The 14,223-nt window shown below is 36.5% G+C and overlaps 1 non-coding gene across 1 annotated transcript; it reads left to right on the forward strand.

Annotated features, from left to right (window-relative positions):
* Positions 1-3,316: 3,316 nt before the first annotated feature.
* Positions 3,317-3,480, forward strand: LOC128108087 (U1 spliceosomal RNA). Its single transcript, XR_008217302.1, has one exon. It is a non-coding gene; the product is annotated as a U1 spliceosomal RNA (small nuclear RNA).
* The last annotated feature ends 10,743 nt before the right edge of the window (positions 3,481-14,223 follow it).

A 14,223-nucleotide genomic window follows, 5' to 3' on the forward strand; every position in this document is an offset into this window, starting at 1 on the left:
CTTTGTCTCCTCAAAAAGCAGACACATCTATGTTTTCAAAGTGTCATATTATTCCTGGCACACAAAAATACTCAATAAATTACCTCCAGTAAATGGATGAGTGAGTGGATGAGGAGAGAATACGTTCAGTTTTAAATCAGAGCAGGAATTGAATCAGTCACCAGGGAAGACACTTGAGCCTCCATTTCATTAACGGGAATAATCACTTTTATAGAGTTGATCTGTGAATAAAATCAAATTATATTTCTGAACACTACGTTTCTTTTTGGCACAAGTTATTTTAGGCTCATTTTCCCATTTCCTGGATCAGCTGTGGAATCAGCTCTATCTTCAAAGAGAGCTAATTCATTATAGTAGACAGAGGGTTGGCTTGCTAGATTTATAGTATATTTTAAAATTGAAACTTGCAGATGAAAATCTTATCAGGCATATAAATCTTTAATAGCAGATGAGAGGGGTTAAAAATAAATGATGATGTTTTTCATTAATTCTTATTTATAATATGTATGTTACTCTCTACTTAAATATAATAACTTAGTGTTTGCAGAAAAATACCTTAAGACTACAAATATAAAAAACGCCAAATTCGTTTTTTGTGATTTATTCAAGGATATGAAAATGAAATATCAGGCAAACATTAATTATTATTTTTAATTGTGCTTGTATGCATGCTTGTGTGTGCATGCATGCCTGTGTGTGTGTGTGTGTGTGTGCGTGTGTGTGTGTGTGTGTGTGTGTGTGTCTGTGTACCAAGCCCAGTATCATTGGATATGCTAGAGCTGAAGTTATAGGCATTTTAAGTTGCCTAGTTTAGATAATGGGAACTGAATTCTGATTGTTTGCAAAAACAACAAATGCTCTTAACCACTGAGAAATCTCTCTAACTTGATTATCAAAAGATTTTTATTTGTGTGTGTTTTTCACTTTTATATTCTTGTGTATGTGTGTATAGTGTCCACTACTCTGCAAAGTTCATAAAAAGTAGCATTTTTCTATTTTAGAGGCAATATATATGAAATATGTATAAAAAGTTTGAAAGTATAACTGAACTACAATATTTAATAATTTTATTTAAATAGTCTAGAACTTGAAGTGCATGTTTTCCACTTAAAAATTTTCTAGAGTGTAGCTGATCTCTAAAAATATTACAATTCAGTCACATGTATGTGACAGTTGTGTAGCTTGGTGAACTTGTGAGAATCCTCACAATAGGAGCAGAAGCTGTCCCTGACTCTTTTGCTGGCTTTTGGGAATCTATTCCTCATGCCGGATTGCTTTTCCCAGCCTTCATAAGAGGGGAGGAGCTTAGTCTTACAGCAACCTGATATGCCATGCTTTGTTGATACCTTTAGGAGGCCTGAACTTTTCTGAACAGAAACAGAAAAGGTGTGAATTGAGGTGGGTGTGAAGGGGAGGTGGGTGTGAAGGGGGGGACAGAAGGGATGGCAAAAGGTGATTTGGCTCTATAATTAATTAATTAATTAATTAATTAATTAAGTTAAATAAATATTACAATTGCTCAGAAAATAATCCCTAATAATTCATATTTGCATATGTCCTTGAATGTTTCAGCTGCCAATTTGATACAGACCTAGTGTCACTTAGGAAGAAAGAATATCACCTGAAGCATTTCCTCCATCAGACTGGCTTTTGGCCTTGTCGGTGAGGCGTTCATTAACTACTAGTTTAGAGAGGAGTGTCTAGCGTGCTTTGGACAGCACCATGTTTCAGTAGGTGTTCCTGGGCTAGCTCAGCAGATTTACTCCATTATCTGTGCTTTAGGTCCTACTGCCAGTTTCTCACGTTGAGTTCCTATGATGGCTCTTTCAGTGAAGGATTGTTTGGTGTATTATATTATATATTTATAAAAAAAATCCCCTTCTGGAATGAATAATTAGTAAAATCTGGTCATTAATTTGAAACGGCTATTGGATGATCTTTTTCTGTTTTCTTTTTATTTCTCATTAAATAGCAGGTAATTTATATGTTTTTTTATTAAATACTTTGAAATATAAAATGCATTTTTAGATTCTTTTTTTAAATTTATTTAATCTAATTTAATTCATTTCTTTTCTGCATTGCTTAAATAAAAGTAAGTCTCCTGCTAGAAGTGATTATGAACCCTGAACTCTGAAGAACAAAACAGATGGCCTGCCACAGAGTGTGGCAAGGATGGCCAGGGCCCATGTGTGGCTGTGTTCCAGTGGAGTACTAAAAGCAAAGAGCCTCACCGAGTAAATCCTTGATGTCTTCAACTGGGATCCTGTGTGGACCTTGTGCTCAGGCTTGGAAAACAAAACTGAAAACCTCTGACTCAGAACTTTCATGAAGCTTCAATTGTCCTCATGCATGAGGCACAAGAGCAGATCTAGAGTGCTCTGAGTACCAGGACGAGAGAGATTGAACGCCACCCCACATGACAACCCCAGATTCCCAGGCCTCGAATCTGATATATCACTCCCTCAGGAAAATTTTGCCAGTTTGTGAACTGAAAATAATCATAGGAGAAAAAAGGTAACAGGTGAAAGCTGTTAAGATTGTAAAAAATGTCAGTAGGATTTACAGGAAGCTCAAAATTCTAAAATGACCATAAGGAAAAGAATAAAGTTGTTACCCACCTTGAAAGAATTTTGAAATTATCAGCAATTTCAACCAGAAAATACAGAAGTACTTCTCAAAAAAAAAAAAAAAAAACTTCACTATTGTAATGATTGAGCTAACTTTTGATCAGTAGAACCAAACAAGAACTTGCAGTCCTTCAATAAGGAACAATCACAGAGCGTTCCATTTCTGTAGTTTAGACATTTTTCATATATGCAGCTCTAGCTATGATTATACGTTGAGACAAACTCATTGAAAGTCTGCTTGAGATCATCAGTTTTATATGAATGCCTGCACAGCTTATTAACCCCTAATATTTACTCACATAATAAAAGGGAAATGTTCATACTTGTGTTTTTATGTAAAAACTCAGTCCATTTTTGGGGTCTATTTCAATATTGTTTTTCAGTACTTTATAACATGTAAATAGGAAGGATATTAATTATTGACCTTTAGTTTTTTTGAACCCTTGAATTACAGTCTGGAGACAGAAGGCAGTGTAACAATTTGCAAATCTGTTAGAATTTTACTGGCTAGAATGTTTGTTAAATCTGTTGTGAATTTCAATAGTATAGTAACTGTTCCACATTTGCATCAAAATGCACTTGAAAAACACAGCATACTACATGCTATATTTAGGATTTTATTATTCATTTGTAAGAATTAAAAGCACTGGATAAATATATAAACCTAATTTATAAGAAAATTAAATTTCATACTTACCTGGCAGGGGAGATACCATGATCACGAAGGTGGTTTTCCCAGGGCGAGGCTTATCCATTGCACCCCGGATGTGCTGACCCCTGCGATTTCCCCAAATACGGGAAACTCGACTGCATAATTTGTGGTAGTGGGGGACTGCGTTCGCGCTCTCCCCTGAAAAAAGAAGAAAAAAAAAAAAAAAAAGAAAATTAAATTTCACATGTAATCTGACTGACTTATTGGAAGTTAATTTATATCATGTGATATTTATATGAGCTTCTATATATTCCTCAATATATGATTACATATATTTCTAGTATTTTCTTGAGTAATATTTTTATTTTTTTCATTCTCTTTGTGTGTATGAATATTCACTGTTCATGTATTTGTGAAGGCTTAAGCTGTCTTTCTCTAATACTTCCCACTTTATATTTTAATCCAGGAATTCTCCCTGAACCTAGCATTTGCTGTTTTGGTTAGCCTGGCTGACAAGTGAGCTACAGTCATCTCTGTCTTCACATGTCCAACACTGTGGGTGTAGGTGCATGCAGTAAAACCTGGCTTTTGCATAAGTGTTAGGATCTAAATTCATGTCCTCATATTTAAACAACAAATGCTTTACTACTAGATTCCCTCTCCAATTCCAGGATCTTAATCCCTATTATTTTAACTTTTTAAATTGATTTTACATTTGAAAATCTTTGTGATTGAATTGTCATTTGTATATGTTAATGTGACGTACGTGTGTGATACTATAATACTATATATATATGTATATAGAGACATGACATATAATGAGATATGTAACAAATCATATATGTTGTGTCTATTTATCATATATCTATATCATATATATATAGTGAATTTATGCTGGTATGCATCTATATAAATAATTTCCTGTTCAAGCAATACAAAACCCTAGATTATACTTGTGGAAAGACACTTGAGTCAGGATGTTCTTATTCATATTTTTTTAATATTTACCCAATAGTATTTATAATATGTTAACTCCAGAGAAAAAGGAAGGAATAATGTTGACTACAGGATTTGATCTGCAAAAGATACCTGTAGCATAATTGTAGAAACCCATTGAAATCATTGCTGAATTGAATCGAATTGAATTCTAATCTTTTATCTTTTAAGGAACAGTGCCAACTACTTGCTGGCCTCACAGATAGTGCTCCGTTCGGCCTCCCTCTAAGTAATGCAGGTGATTACATCTATTTATGGCTTGAAAATAAGTGGCATTTGTTTACTCGTTTACAAGACGTTTGTGACATACCCTCTAAGGCTCAGGGAACATTATGGAAGATCAAGAAGATAATTTAAGAATCAGGAAATAGGGGAAAAGGATGTAAAATCTGTCCTTCAGGCATAACACAGTCAGTGCAGGCCTTATCTTACAACTCCTGCTGTAAAATGTGGGACTAAATAAGAATGTGCCCATCAAAGGCTAATTAAGAGTCCAGAAGTAGCTGTACCTCTACCTGCAGAACTAATGATCCTGGTGAACCTCAATAGGTTGTTGAAGATGTGAGCTTTGTTCTCGGCACCTACATCAACCTCTAGTTCAGGAGCCCCAAAACTTTGTTCTGGCCTGTGAGGGCACAGTTGCCACTATGAGCAGAGTCACATATACAAACATGTACAATACATTTAATTAAAAATAAAATAATATCATTAAAAATAAGTAAAAGTTTGAAATAAAATGGTCATGAGCACAACATTGTAGTTGGAAGTTTTTCTATGTCCTGCTTGGTCCCACAGCCTCTTAGACCCAAATAAACATACAGAGGCTTATATTATTTTCAAACTATGGCCATGGCAGTCTTCTTGTTAACTAGCTCTTATATCTTAAATTAACCCATTTCTATAGATCTATACCTTGCCACGTGGCTTGTGACTTGCCAGTAATTTACATCTTGCTTCTCCTGGCCTAGGCTAGCAGCATCTGCCCCGTTCTCCTTTCTTCTCCTCTCCCTTATCTTCTTGGATTTTCCCACCTGGCTCCATCCTTCTCTGCCATAGGCCAATGTAGCTTTATTTATCAACCAATCAGAGCAACACATATTCACAGCATACATAAAGACATCCCACAGTACAAAATGCTTTAAAATAAAATGTAATATAGGATATAAAAATATGAATTGTTTGTGTGCATTATTTTGTAATAACTAGAAATACAAATTATCCATATAAAATACAAAATCAAGTATTTTCTTGGGGGCATGGATGGCAAATGAGTAATGTAACTTTTTTTTAATTATCAATTGCAACTTTAAAATGTAAAGGGTGGGTGTGAGAGTTAAATATCTGATGCATGTCCATATACATCTACATATCTCTATAAACAACCAACACTAAGATAATATCAACAGGTTCTCTCAAAATATTGATCAAAGAGTTCATAAATCATTTTTAAATTATATTGGTTTTACTGTACTCCTATGTCTCACACTGCTATGCTTTCCTAAACATGCAAACTTTTATTATAAAAATATGTCGTGTCATCTTTCATCCTTAGCATGCATGCAAAACCCAGTTTTAGTTCAACTAACTAAAAAAAAAAAAACAAAAATAAAATAATTTCTTCAGTATTTGAAGGAAAAACTTTTGAATAGAAGCAAAAATGAATTCAACCTCTGGGAAAGAAGAAAAACTTAGCTTCTTTTCATTAAACACAAGGGGAATGACAAGTATAACTTAAACTACCGTGTGGCTATAAACAGTTCCTTTGTGTTCAGTGAACATGACGGAATGAGAACTCTCTTCCCCACTGGACATGGTGTGCTGGGGTACAGAAAAGTACTTTCTGATACATAGCACATGTAAAACTAAAAACCAGAAATCCTCTTTTAATCTTATACCTGTCCATTTGTACAATGATCTCTATCAAATGAATGCATGTACCAGCATTACTGTCTTCAGCAATGTATTATTCAAAACATGGCATTACTTTGAAAAAAGTACTTAATTACTCACAATATGAGAAGTACAGGCATGAAAAATTCTGAATGTTAAGGTGAGAACTCTCTGAGACTTCCTGCCAAAACTAATAGACAATTCCCGTGGTAACAGCTGACCACCAGAAGCAGTGATGAGAACATGAATGAATTGTTTCCTATTGCTCACCTTACACTACTCATTTTCCAGAGTTTTCATATCCTAGTTCTACTTATACAAGTTGCAGAGTTAGCACTATCAGTAGGAAGTCTTAAAATAATTGAGCTCATAAATATCTCCTCATTTTAGTTACATATTATTTCTATTTTGAAATGCTTATTATAAAAGAGTGTGAGATGGTGTCACTGTATGTCTTAACATAGGTGTGTAGGTTCACGCAGTTCATGGAAAGAAGACTCAGAGACATCTTAATGAATATAGCCTTTCATGGCTGCAAGGGGGTCCAGCCTCAAAGTACTCAAAGTCCCTTGCCTTCACCTTGGGCATTTTTATTTCTCTACATTACAGCTTAACCAGTTAATTCCCTATGCTCAAAATAACCTGAAAGAAGCTCCCAACAATACAATGCCAAGTGTAAATTACTTGATTTCTCAGGTACCATGGTTTTCTGGGTTTCCTGAACCAAGTTTTGCATAGGTCTTTGTATCCCTGGAAACTCTGAGACAAAATTCACATAGAGGGCAACAAGGGAAAGAAAAGGTGTCTGCTAAACAAATGATGGATTAAGGCTAGGTGCTACTCTTTGGAGCCAGGCCAGGTGCAGCTCAGCAAGAATGCAACCACAGATCACGCTTTTTATATTAAAAAAAAAATCAATTATGTTGTAGGTTATGCAGCCTTACAGCAAATATAGCCTTCTTTCTATCTATTTGTCTCACAATCTTATGTAAGTATATCAAAACACATTTTAAAGCCAATAAAGTTACTATTGCTAGAACAAGGGCACCACCTGCTAGGGTAAGAAATCCATTAAAGTGATTTGTAGGATTGAATGAGGCTATAGGATCTGCTAGATTTTCTATAATGTCCATTTCTGTCATATCAGGTAACTTTTTTGCAAAATTTTCTTTGATTTCTTTCTGTAAATTATAAACCATTTGAGAAGAGTTAGGGTGACCCAACAAAAGCATCCTAATCTTTTCCCAATCATACTTGCTTAAGGGTGTGATACAATCTTAAGGGTGTGATACAATATCAAGAAACATTTCCAATCACATTTTAATTGTATCTGCTCCTTCAAAATTTCTAACTGATTCCCTAACAATACAACAGCTTGCCTTAATTCAGCTAATTCATTTACTATCTCATTATCAATTTTATTTTGTTCAGTCCAAAGTTCTGAATGTCTATGCCAGTGTCTAATGAATTTAGCAGTTTGGATTTCTTTGTGAAGTGCCACTCCAGCTGTTGCTGCTGTAGTTGTCAATGTAATGATTCTCGTAATAACTGCAACCACCCATCTGACCATTTGACATGTTCTTTTTAATAGTCTTTCAGCGAGCTTCTGTACCAGGATCATCACAGGAGAGTTTTGTCATGGCCTTGACAGCTTCACTGGTTTCCAAATTGCTGGTCTTACTCTAATATATAAACTTTCAAAGGTCAAATTTTAAAACATACTAGAATTAACACAGGTATGAAGAGTGCAGCATTCACAAGTGATGCTATAATTATTTGGTACCATTGTACAGGCCCCTTTAATAGCACATAAGGTAATGGTACACATGCCATAATAGAATGGCTTTGATTTAGTATAAAAGATAGAATGTACTTATCATCTTTAATGTTTAATTTTCCTTCCCATGCCTTATAAGAGGGTGGAAGGCATTTGCCAATTTCCACAAGTTAGTCTGAATTGAATTGCCAAATTTCAGGAGAGGACTTGCCATTCCAACTCCATGTCACCAAATAGATTCATTAATAGAAGCACTGAGTCTGGGTTACCTCACTCAGGATGATATTTTCTAGTTCTATCCATTTGACTGCAAATTTCTTCTTCTTTCTTTTTTTTTTTTGGTTTTTTAGACAGGGTTTCTCTATGTAGCTTTGGAGCCTATCCTGGAACTCACTCTGTAGCCCAGACTGGCCTTGAACTCACAGAGATCTGCCTGCCTCTGCCTCCTGAGTGCTGGGATTAAAGGCGTATGCCACCACCGCCCAGCGCAAATATCTTGATATCATTGTTTTTTACTACTGAGTAGTATTTCATTGTGCATATGTGCCACATTTTCTTTATCAGTTCTTCAGTTGAGGGGCATCTAGGTTGTTTCTAGGTTCTTGTTATTATGAATAGTGTTGATATGAACATAGTTGAGCATGTGTCCTTGTGGTAAGAATGAGTATTCCTTGAGTATATGCCCAAGAGTGGTATAGCTGGGTCCTGAGGAAGACTTATTCCCAATTTTCTGAGAAACCGCCATACTGATTTCCAGAGTGGCTGTACAAGTTTGCATTCCCACCAACAGTGGAGGAGTGTTCCCCTTGCTCCACATCCTCTCCGACATAAGCTGTCTTCAGTGTTTTTGATCTTAGCCATTCTAACAGGTGTAAGATGGTATCTCAGAGTTGTTTTGATTTGCATTTCCCTGATGACTAAGGATGTTGAGCAATTCTTTAAATGTCTTTCAGTCATTTGAGATTCTTCTGTTGAGAATTCTGTCAAGCTCTGTAGCCCATTTTTTAATTAGAATGTATGTACTCCTCATAAGTGGATACTAGATGTGAGGGAAGGGATGTCCAGACTGCAATTGACAGCTCCAGAGAGGCTAGCTAACACGGAAAGACCCTAGGAAGCACACATGGATGACCCAGTGAAGGAGAAGTGGATGAGATCCACATTAGCAGACTGGGTATATGTGTGTGTGTGGGGGGGGGGTGGCAGAGGGTGAGGAGTAGGGAATGAGAACATAGGGAAATGGGAGGGTCTAGCTGGAACAGGGACAGAGTGGTAGGGCAGAGAGGGAGATACCATGACAGATGAGGACATCATGGGAAAAAGAAGAGGCAGGGTGCTGGGGAAGCTCTCAAGAATCCACAAGGATGTTACCACCTTGGGCTGCTGGCAGTGGTTCAGAGAGTGCCTAGACTGGTCTACTCTGGTGACTGGTCTAGTGAATACCCTAACTATCATCATAGAGCCTTTGTCCAGTGACTGATGGAGGCAGATGCAGAGATCCATGACCAGGCACCAGACTGAGCTCTGGGAATCCAATCAATGAGAGAGGGGAGGGATTCTGTAGGCAGGGAACTTCATGATCATGACAGGAAGAAGTGCAGAGATGACTGGCCACACTATTTGAGGCACATGACCTGTAGACTAGTAGCTGTGAAGCCCCCATGGGACTGGACTAGGCACTCTGGATATAGAAGATAGTTGTTTGGCTTGAAATGTTTGGGGAGCACCCAGGCAGGGGGATTGGGATCCATCCCTGGTGCATGAGCAGGCTTTTGGGAATCCAGTGCCTGTGGTGTGATACCTTGCACAGCCTTGGTACAGTGAGAAGGGGCTTGGTCCTGCCTAGGCTCAGTGTGCTGGGCACTGCTGACTCCCCATGAGAGACTTTGATTTAGAAGATGTGGGGATGTGGGGTGGCTTGGGAGGGAGGGCTGGGAGATGGGAGGAGGGAGGAGTTGGGATCTGTGTGTGGTATGTAGAGTGAGTAGAAAATTTCTTAATAAAGAAAAATGCAAAAAAAATAGGCACTGATTTCCACAGTTCCATTTATATTATACCATTTTCATCTTAACTCTGAGTGAGAATATTTCCCTTGAGTGGTGCCATAAGGGCTCCTTGGGAAATATTAATTAGAACTCGAGGTTTCTCACTCTTACAATGTTGCCAATGAACCCAGTCAGATTCCTTGTTGGTAATCGTCATCTCACAGAACAGTAGATTTATGGAACTAGTAGCATTAATCTCTTATCTTTAAAACCAGATGCATGCATAAAGTATATAAAACTTATTACGATAATCTTGGGTAGTATTGACTATGGATAGCCATACTTGAGAGGTTATTCCATTCTCAATCAAATTCCTTGTACCCCAATGGTGTAATTGTCAATCACTTTGCCCTCTTACATTGGGTGAATGGGACCTCAACTGTCATAAGGACCAGGTAGCCAAGACAATTCATTAACCACTACAGGACTATCCCTATCTCCCCAACTTATTGCTATGTTAATTGGAGGAATGGTGGATATAAGCCAAATAATTATGATCCATCCCTTTTACCTGCATTCTTACCACAGAAAGCATGGAAAGAAATAAGTTTGTATCATTCAGAGGCTTGTGAGTCATGCGAAGTATCATCTCTCCTTTGTCACACAAACTCTTAAGCTGTCCCCAGGGGGGAGGATTAGTTGTTTGTTACAAAGGTCCTCTATGTCTGGACTTTGGCAGAGGCATTCCTGCATCTGCAGCATCTTGAAGATGTCATTTGTTCATGGCAGATTTTAATCAGTTTCCATGGAATCCACAATGTATTGTCTCCTGTGGAAACAGAAGCACAACCTCGGCCCTAACTCAACACTTTCCCTGAACTACTTTGATGTTAAATATTTATAATACACGGGCTGACTCGATTCAGCAAGTCTTTCCAAAACTGAATTTTGTTCCTGTTTCATTAGCAAAAATAAATTTAATTTAGTAGGGCATTGTGCAGTCTATCTCTAGGGGTCCTCATATCCCCCTTCTGTTTAACAAGTGTCTCTTTATAAGGTCTAATCTATCCATATAAGTATTTTGTAATTTACATTCTACCAAGGCTAATTCTTTTTCAGCTTCAGTTGTTAACTGTCTTGGACTGTTTAAATCTGAGTCATTTTGCAAAATTTGAAACAAATTAGTTAATTTTTGAGTAGACAATCCAATTGTAGGCCAAAACCAGTTAATATCACCCAATAATTTTGGAAAATCATTGAGAGTGTGTAGTCAGTCTTTCCTAAACTATACCTTTTTTGCCTGAATTCTCAGTTTATTTAATTTATAGAGCCTAAATAGCTAAGAAAATCCCTGCTTTGTAATTTTTTCAGGAGAAATTTGCAATCCCCAACAGGATAAATTTTTCTGTACTACATTAAATATTCTTTCTAAGGTGTCTGTATCAGAAGCAGCCAATAAAATATCATCCATATAATGGTAAATAATAGACTAAGGAAATTGTTTACAAATCATTTCCATTGGTTGATTTACAAAATATTGACATAAAGTTGAGCTACTGGCAGTGGCCCCTACTCTAAATTTGGATAACCAATTCCTGTCCTATCCTGTCTTTGTATAACCAGAATAGCCTGTGACCTTCCCTTATAATTTTTCCCAATGCTCTTTCCAGGAATATATCCCAATTTAAATATCAATTTATGAGCTGTTTTTGAAACTGTAGGAATATTAATTTGAGCTCTCCATTATTGTAACAAATCTCTTTTTCATAAATTTATGACTGTATCAGCCATATTTAATCCACTCTACATTCTGTTTTATTTGAGATAAGGTTCAAATGCCTACAAATTAAGCGGAGACTTGCTTTTTTTTTTTTTTTTGAGACTTCTAATAGAGGCCAGTTGGGATCCCAGGATATTTGTGAAATTATAGATATATCCAGCACCAGAATCCAATAATCCTTAAATCTCAATCCTATCTAATTTTACTTTTACTTTAGGCTGTTTATCATTTATAATTGTTTGCCAAAACACCTTTTTTTCCCCGTATTTCCAAAGCCTCTAGTTCTACATATAGGTACCACTTTGCATGTAAGATATGGAAGCAATAATAAGTGAGCAATTCTATCACCAACTTCTATTTCCATGGTCCTTTTTACATAAGCTATCTATAAAAGCATTTAATACAATCTCTATAGAATTTTAAGAGGTAACTTTAGGCAATACTCTGGAATATTTTTTATAAAATCTTAAAAAGGGGATCCTTTTTTTATAGATCCCAAGTAACACATTAATGCAACTTCCAATTATTAACAGTGTGGACCAAACAGTTTACCTATATTTTATTTAGTGAAAAAATAATTTGTGACCTCTTTATCAGTAACAGATTGTTTTCTATGGGTTTTTATCCTAGCAATCACATCATTTAATAAGCTAACAAACAAATCTGTTTCAGGAGTTACATTTCTATAGAATTTAACCAAGAATTTCTGGAAAGCAACTTAAAGAGCAGAGCCAAATTCTCAGTAATAATCAACAGACAAGAGCATATCAGATAGTTTAAAATTATGAATTTTGTTCCTTTAGTTTATCTATCAAGGAAATCAAACATTCATTCAAACATTTATTAGACAATCAAAAGAAGAAAATTTTCTCTATACAATAAATGATTGAAAAATCTGGAAATTCAAAAGCATTGACCTAGATTCCATGTCCTGACTGAAATTGTTCTTCACCAGAAGTTGAGCCCATTTAAACTTTCTCTTTCTCCCATGAAGGGACTACTAATAATGAATTATTCCCACCATTAGAGAGAAACAGTAAACATTTCCCATGAAGGGATCTTTAATATTGAGTTATTTCCACTCTGAGGGAAAAATAAAAAAAACATTCAAACCAAAGTTAAGTGAACAGACAACACAATTCTAAGCTATGGGTTTGCTGTTCAGGCTGCAGCAGTGAGCCCACCTGTTGAATCTTTGTAATTCAGATGCAGATGCTCTGTGCTGGCAGGCAGAAAGAGTTCAGAGTTCTAGCTATCCTGAAATTTTTATTTTGGAATGTGCCTTGTATTCCTCTATTATTACTGGGAAGAGGCTTTTTTCTTTCCTTTATTTTTCTTTTTACAGGGCCTTATAAACTTTAGGCCTATTTTTTTTTACCAGAAAAAAAATCATTTTTTCTTGATAAAAAAAATTTCTCCCTTTTCTAACAGGAATTTTTTTTAAAATTTCCTTTCCTTTGCTCTTCTCTATTGGGAAGATTTCCTTTTATATTTTCTTCCTTTCCTTTTCTCTATTAAGAAAGGTCTTTTTTCTTTCTTTATTTCCTGTCTCTGGAGCCACTGTATTTCTATATTTAAAAATTATGCAGCTACCACCTTTTTAATTTTACAAGCATTTTAGCAACTGTACATTTTGTTGCTCCTGAGATGGGGAGTTTAAATTCCCCATGACCCTGCTGATCCAGGAGTCCTCTTACCCTGTGAGCAGTTCCCTCCAGCTCTTAAGATGGTCAGCTCCTCTGTCCTTCTTCAGATCCTTTGTCCTTCTTCAAGCCCCATGTTGGGCACAAATTGTCACATTACACAGATGTGTGGGTTCATGCAGATCCATGGAAAGAAGACTCAGAGGCATCTTAAGAATTAATATAGCCTTTCATGGCTGCAAGGGGGTGCTGTGGGATGTTTTGCATGCTGTGAATGTGTTGCTCTGATTGGTTGATAAATAAAACTCTGATTGGCCAGTAGCCAGGTAGGAAGTATAGGCAGAATAAGCAGACAAGGAAAATTCTGGAAAGACGAAGGCTTAGTGAGGCCAGCCCACCATCTAGGGAGCAGCATGTAATGGCACACAGGTGAAGCCATGGAACATGTGACAAAACATGGATTAACAAAAATGGGCTGAGTTAAAGTTTAAGAGCTAGTCAGTAGGAAGCCTGAGCTAATGGTTGAGCAGTTTTAATTAATATAAGCCTCTGTGTGTTTACTTGGGTCTGAGCAGCTGCAGACCGGGCAGAACATAGGAGAAAAATTTCAACTTCAAGCAGGTCCTGCCTCAAAGTACTGAAGCCCCTTCTCTTTACCTCAGACATTTTTATTTCTCTACAGTTTAACCAGTTAATTTCCATATGCTCAAAACAACCTTGAAAGGAGCTCTCAACAATACAATGCCAAATGCAAATTACTCGTTTTTTTCTCAGGTACCATGGTTTTCTGGATTTCCTGAATCAAGTTTTACATAGGCCTTTGTATCCTAGGGAAACTCTGAGACAAGATTCACATAGAGGGCAACAAGGGAA

Source organism: Peromyscus californicus, unplaced genomic scaffold (genome assembly GCF_007827085.1).
Source record: "Peromyscus californicus insignis strain IS unplaced genomic scaffold, ASM782708v3 Scaffold_12__1_contigs__length_115047231, whole genome shotgun sequence".
Classification (NCBI taxonomy): domain Eukaryota; kingdom Metazoa; phylum Chordata; class Mammalia; order Rodentia; family Cricetidae; genus Peromyscus; species Peromyscus californicus.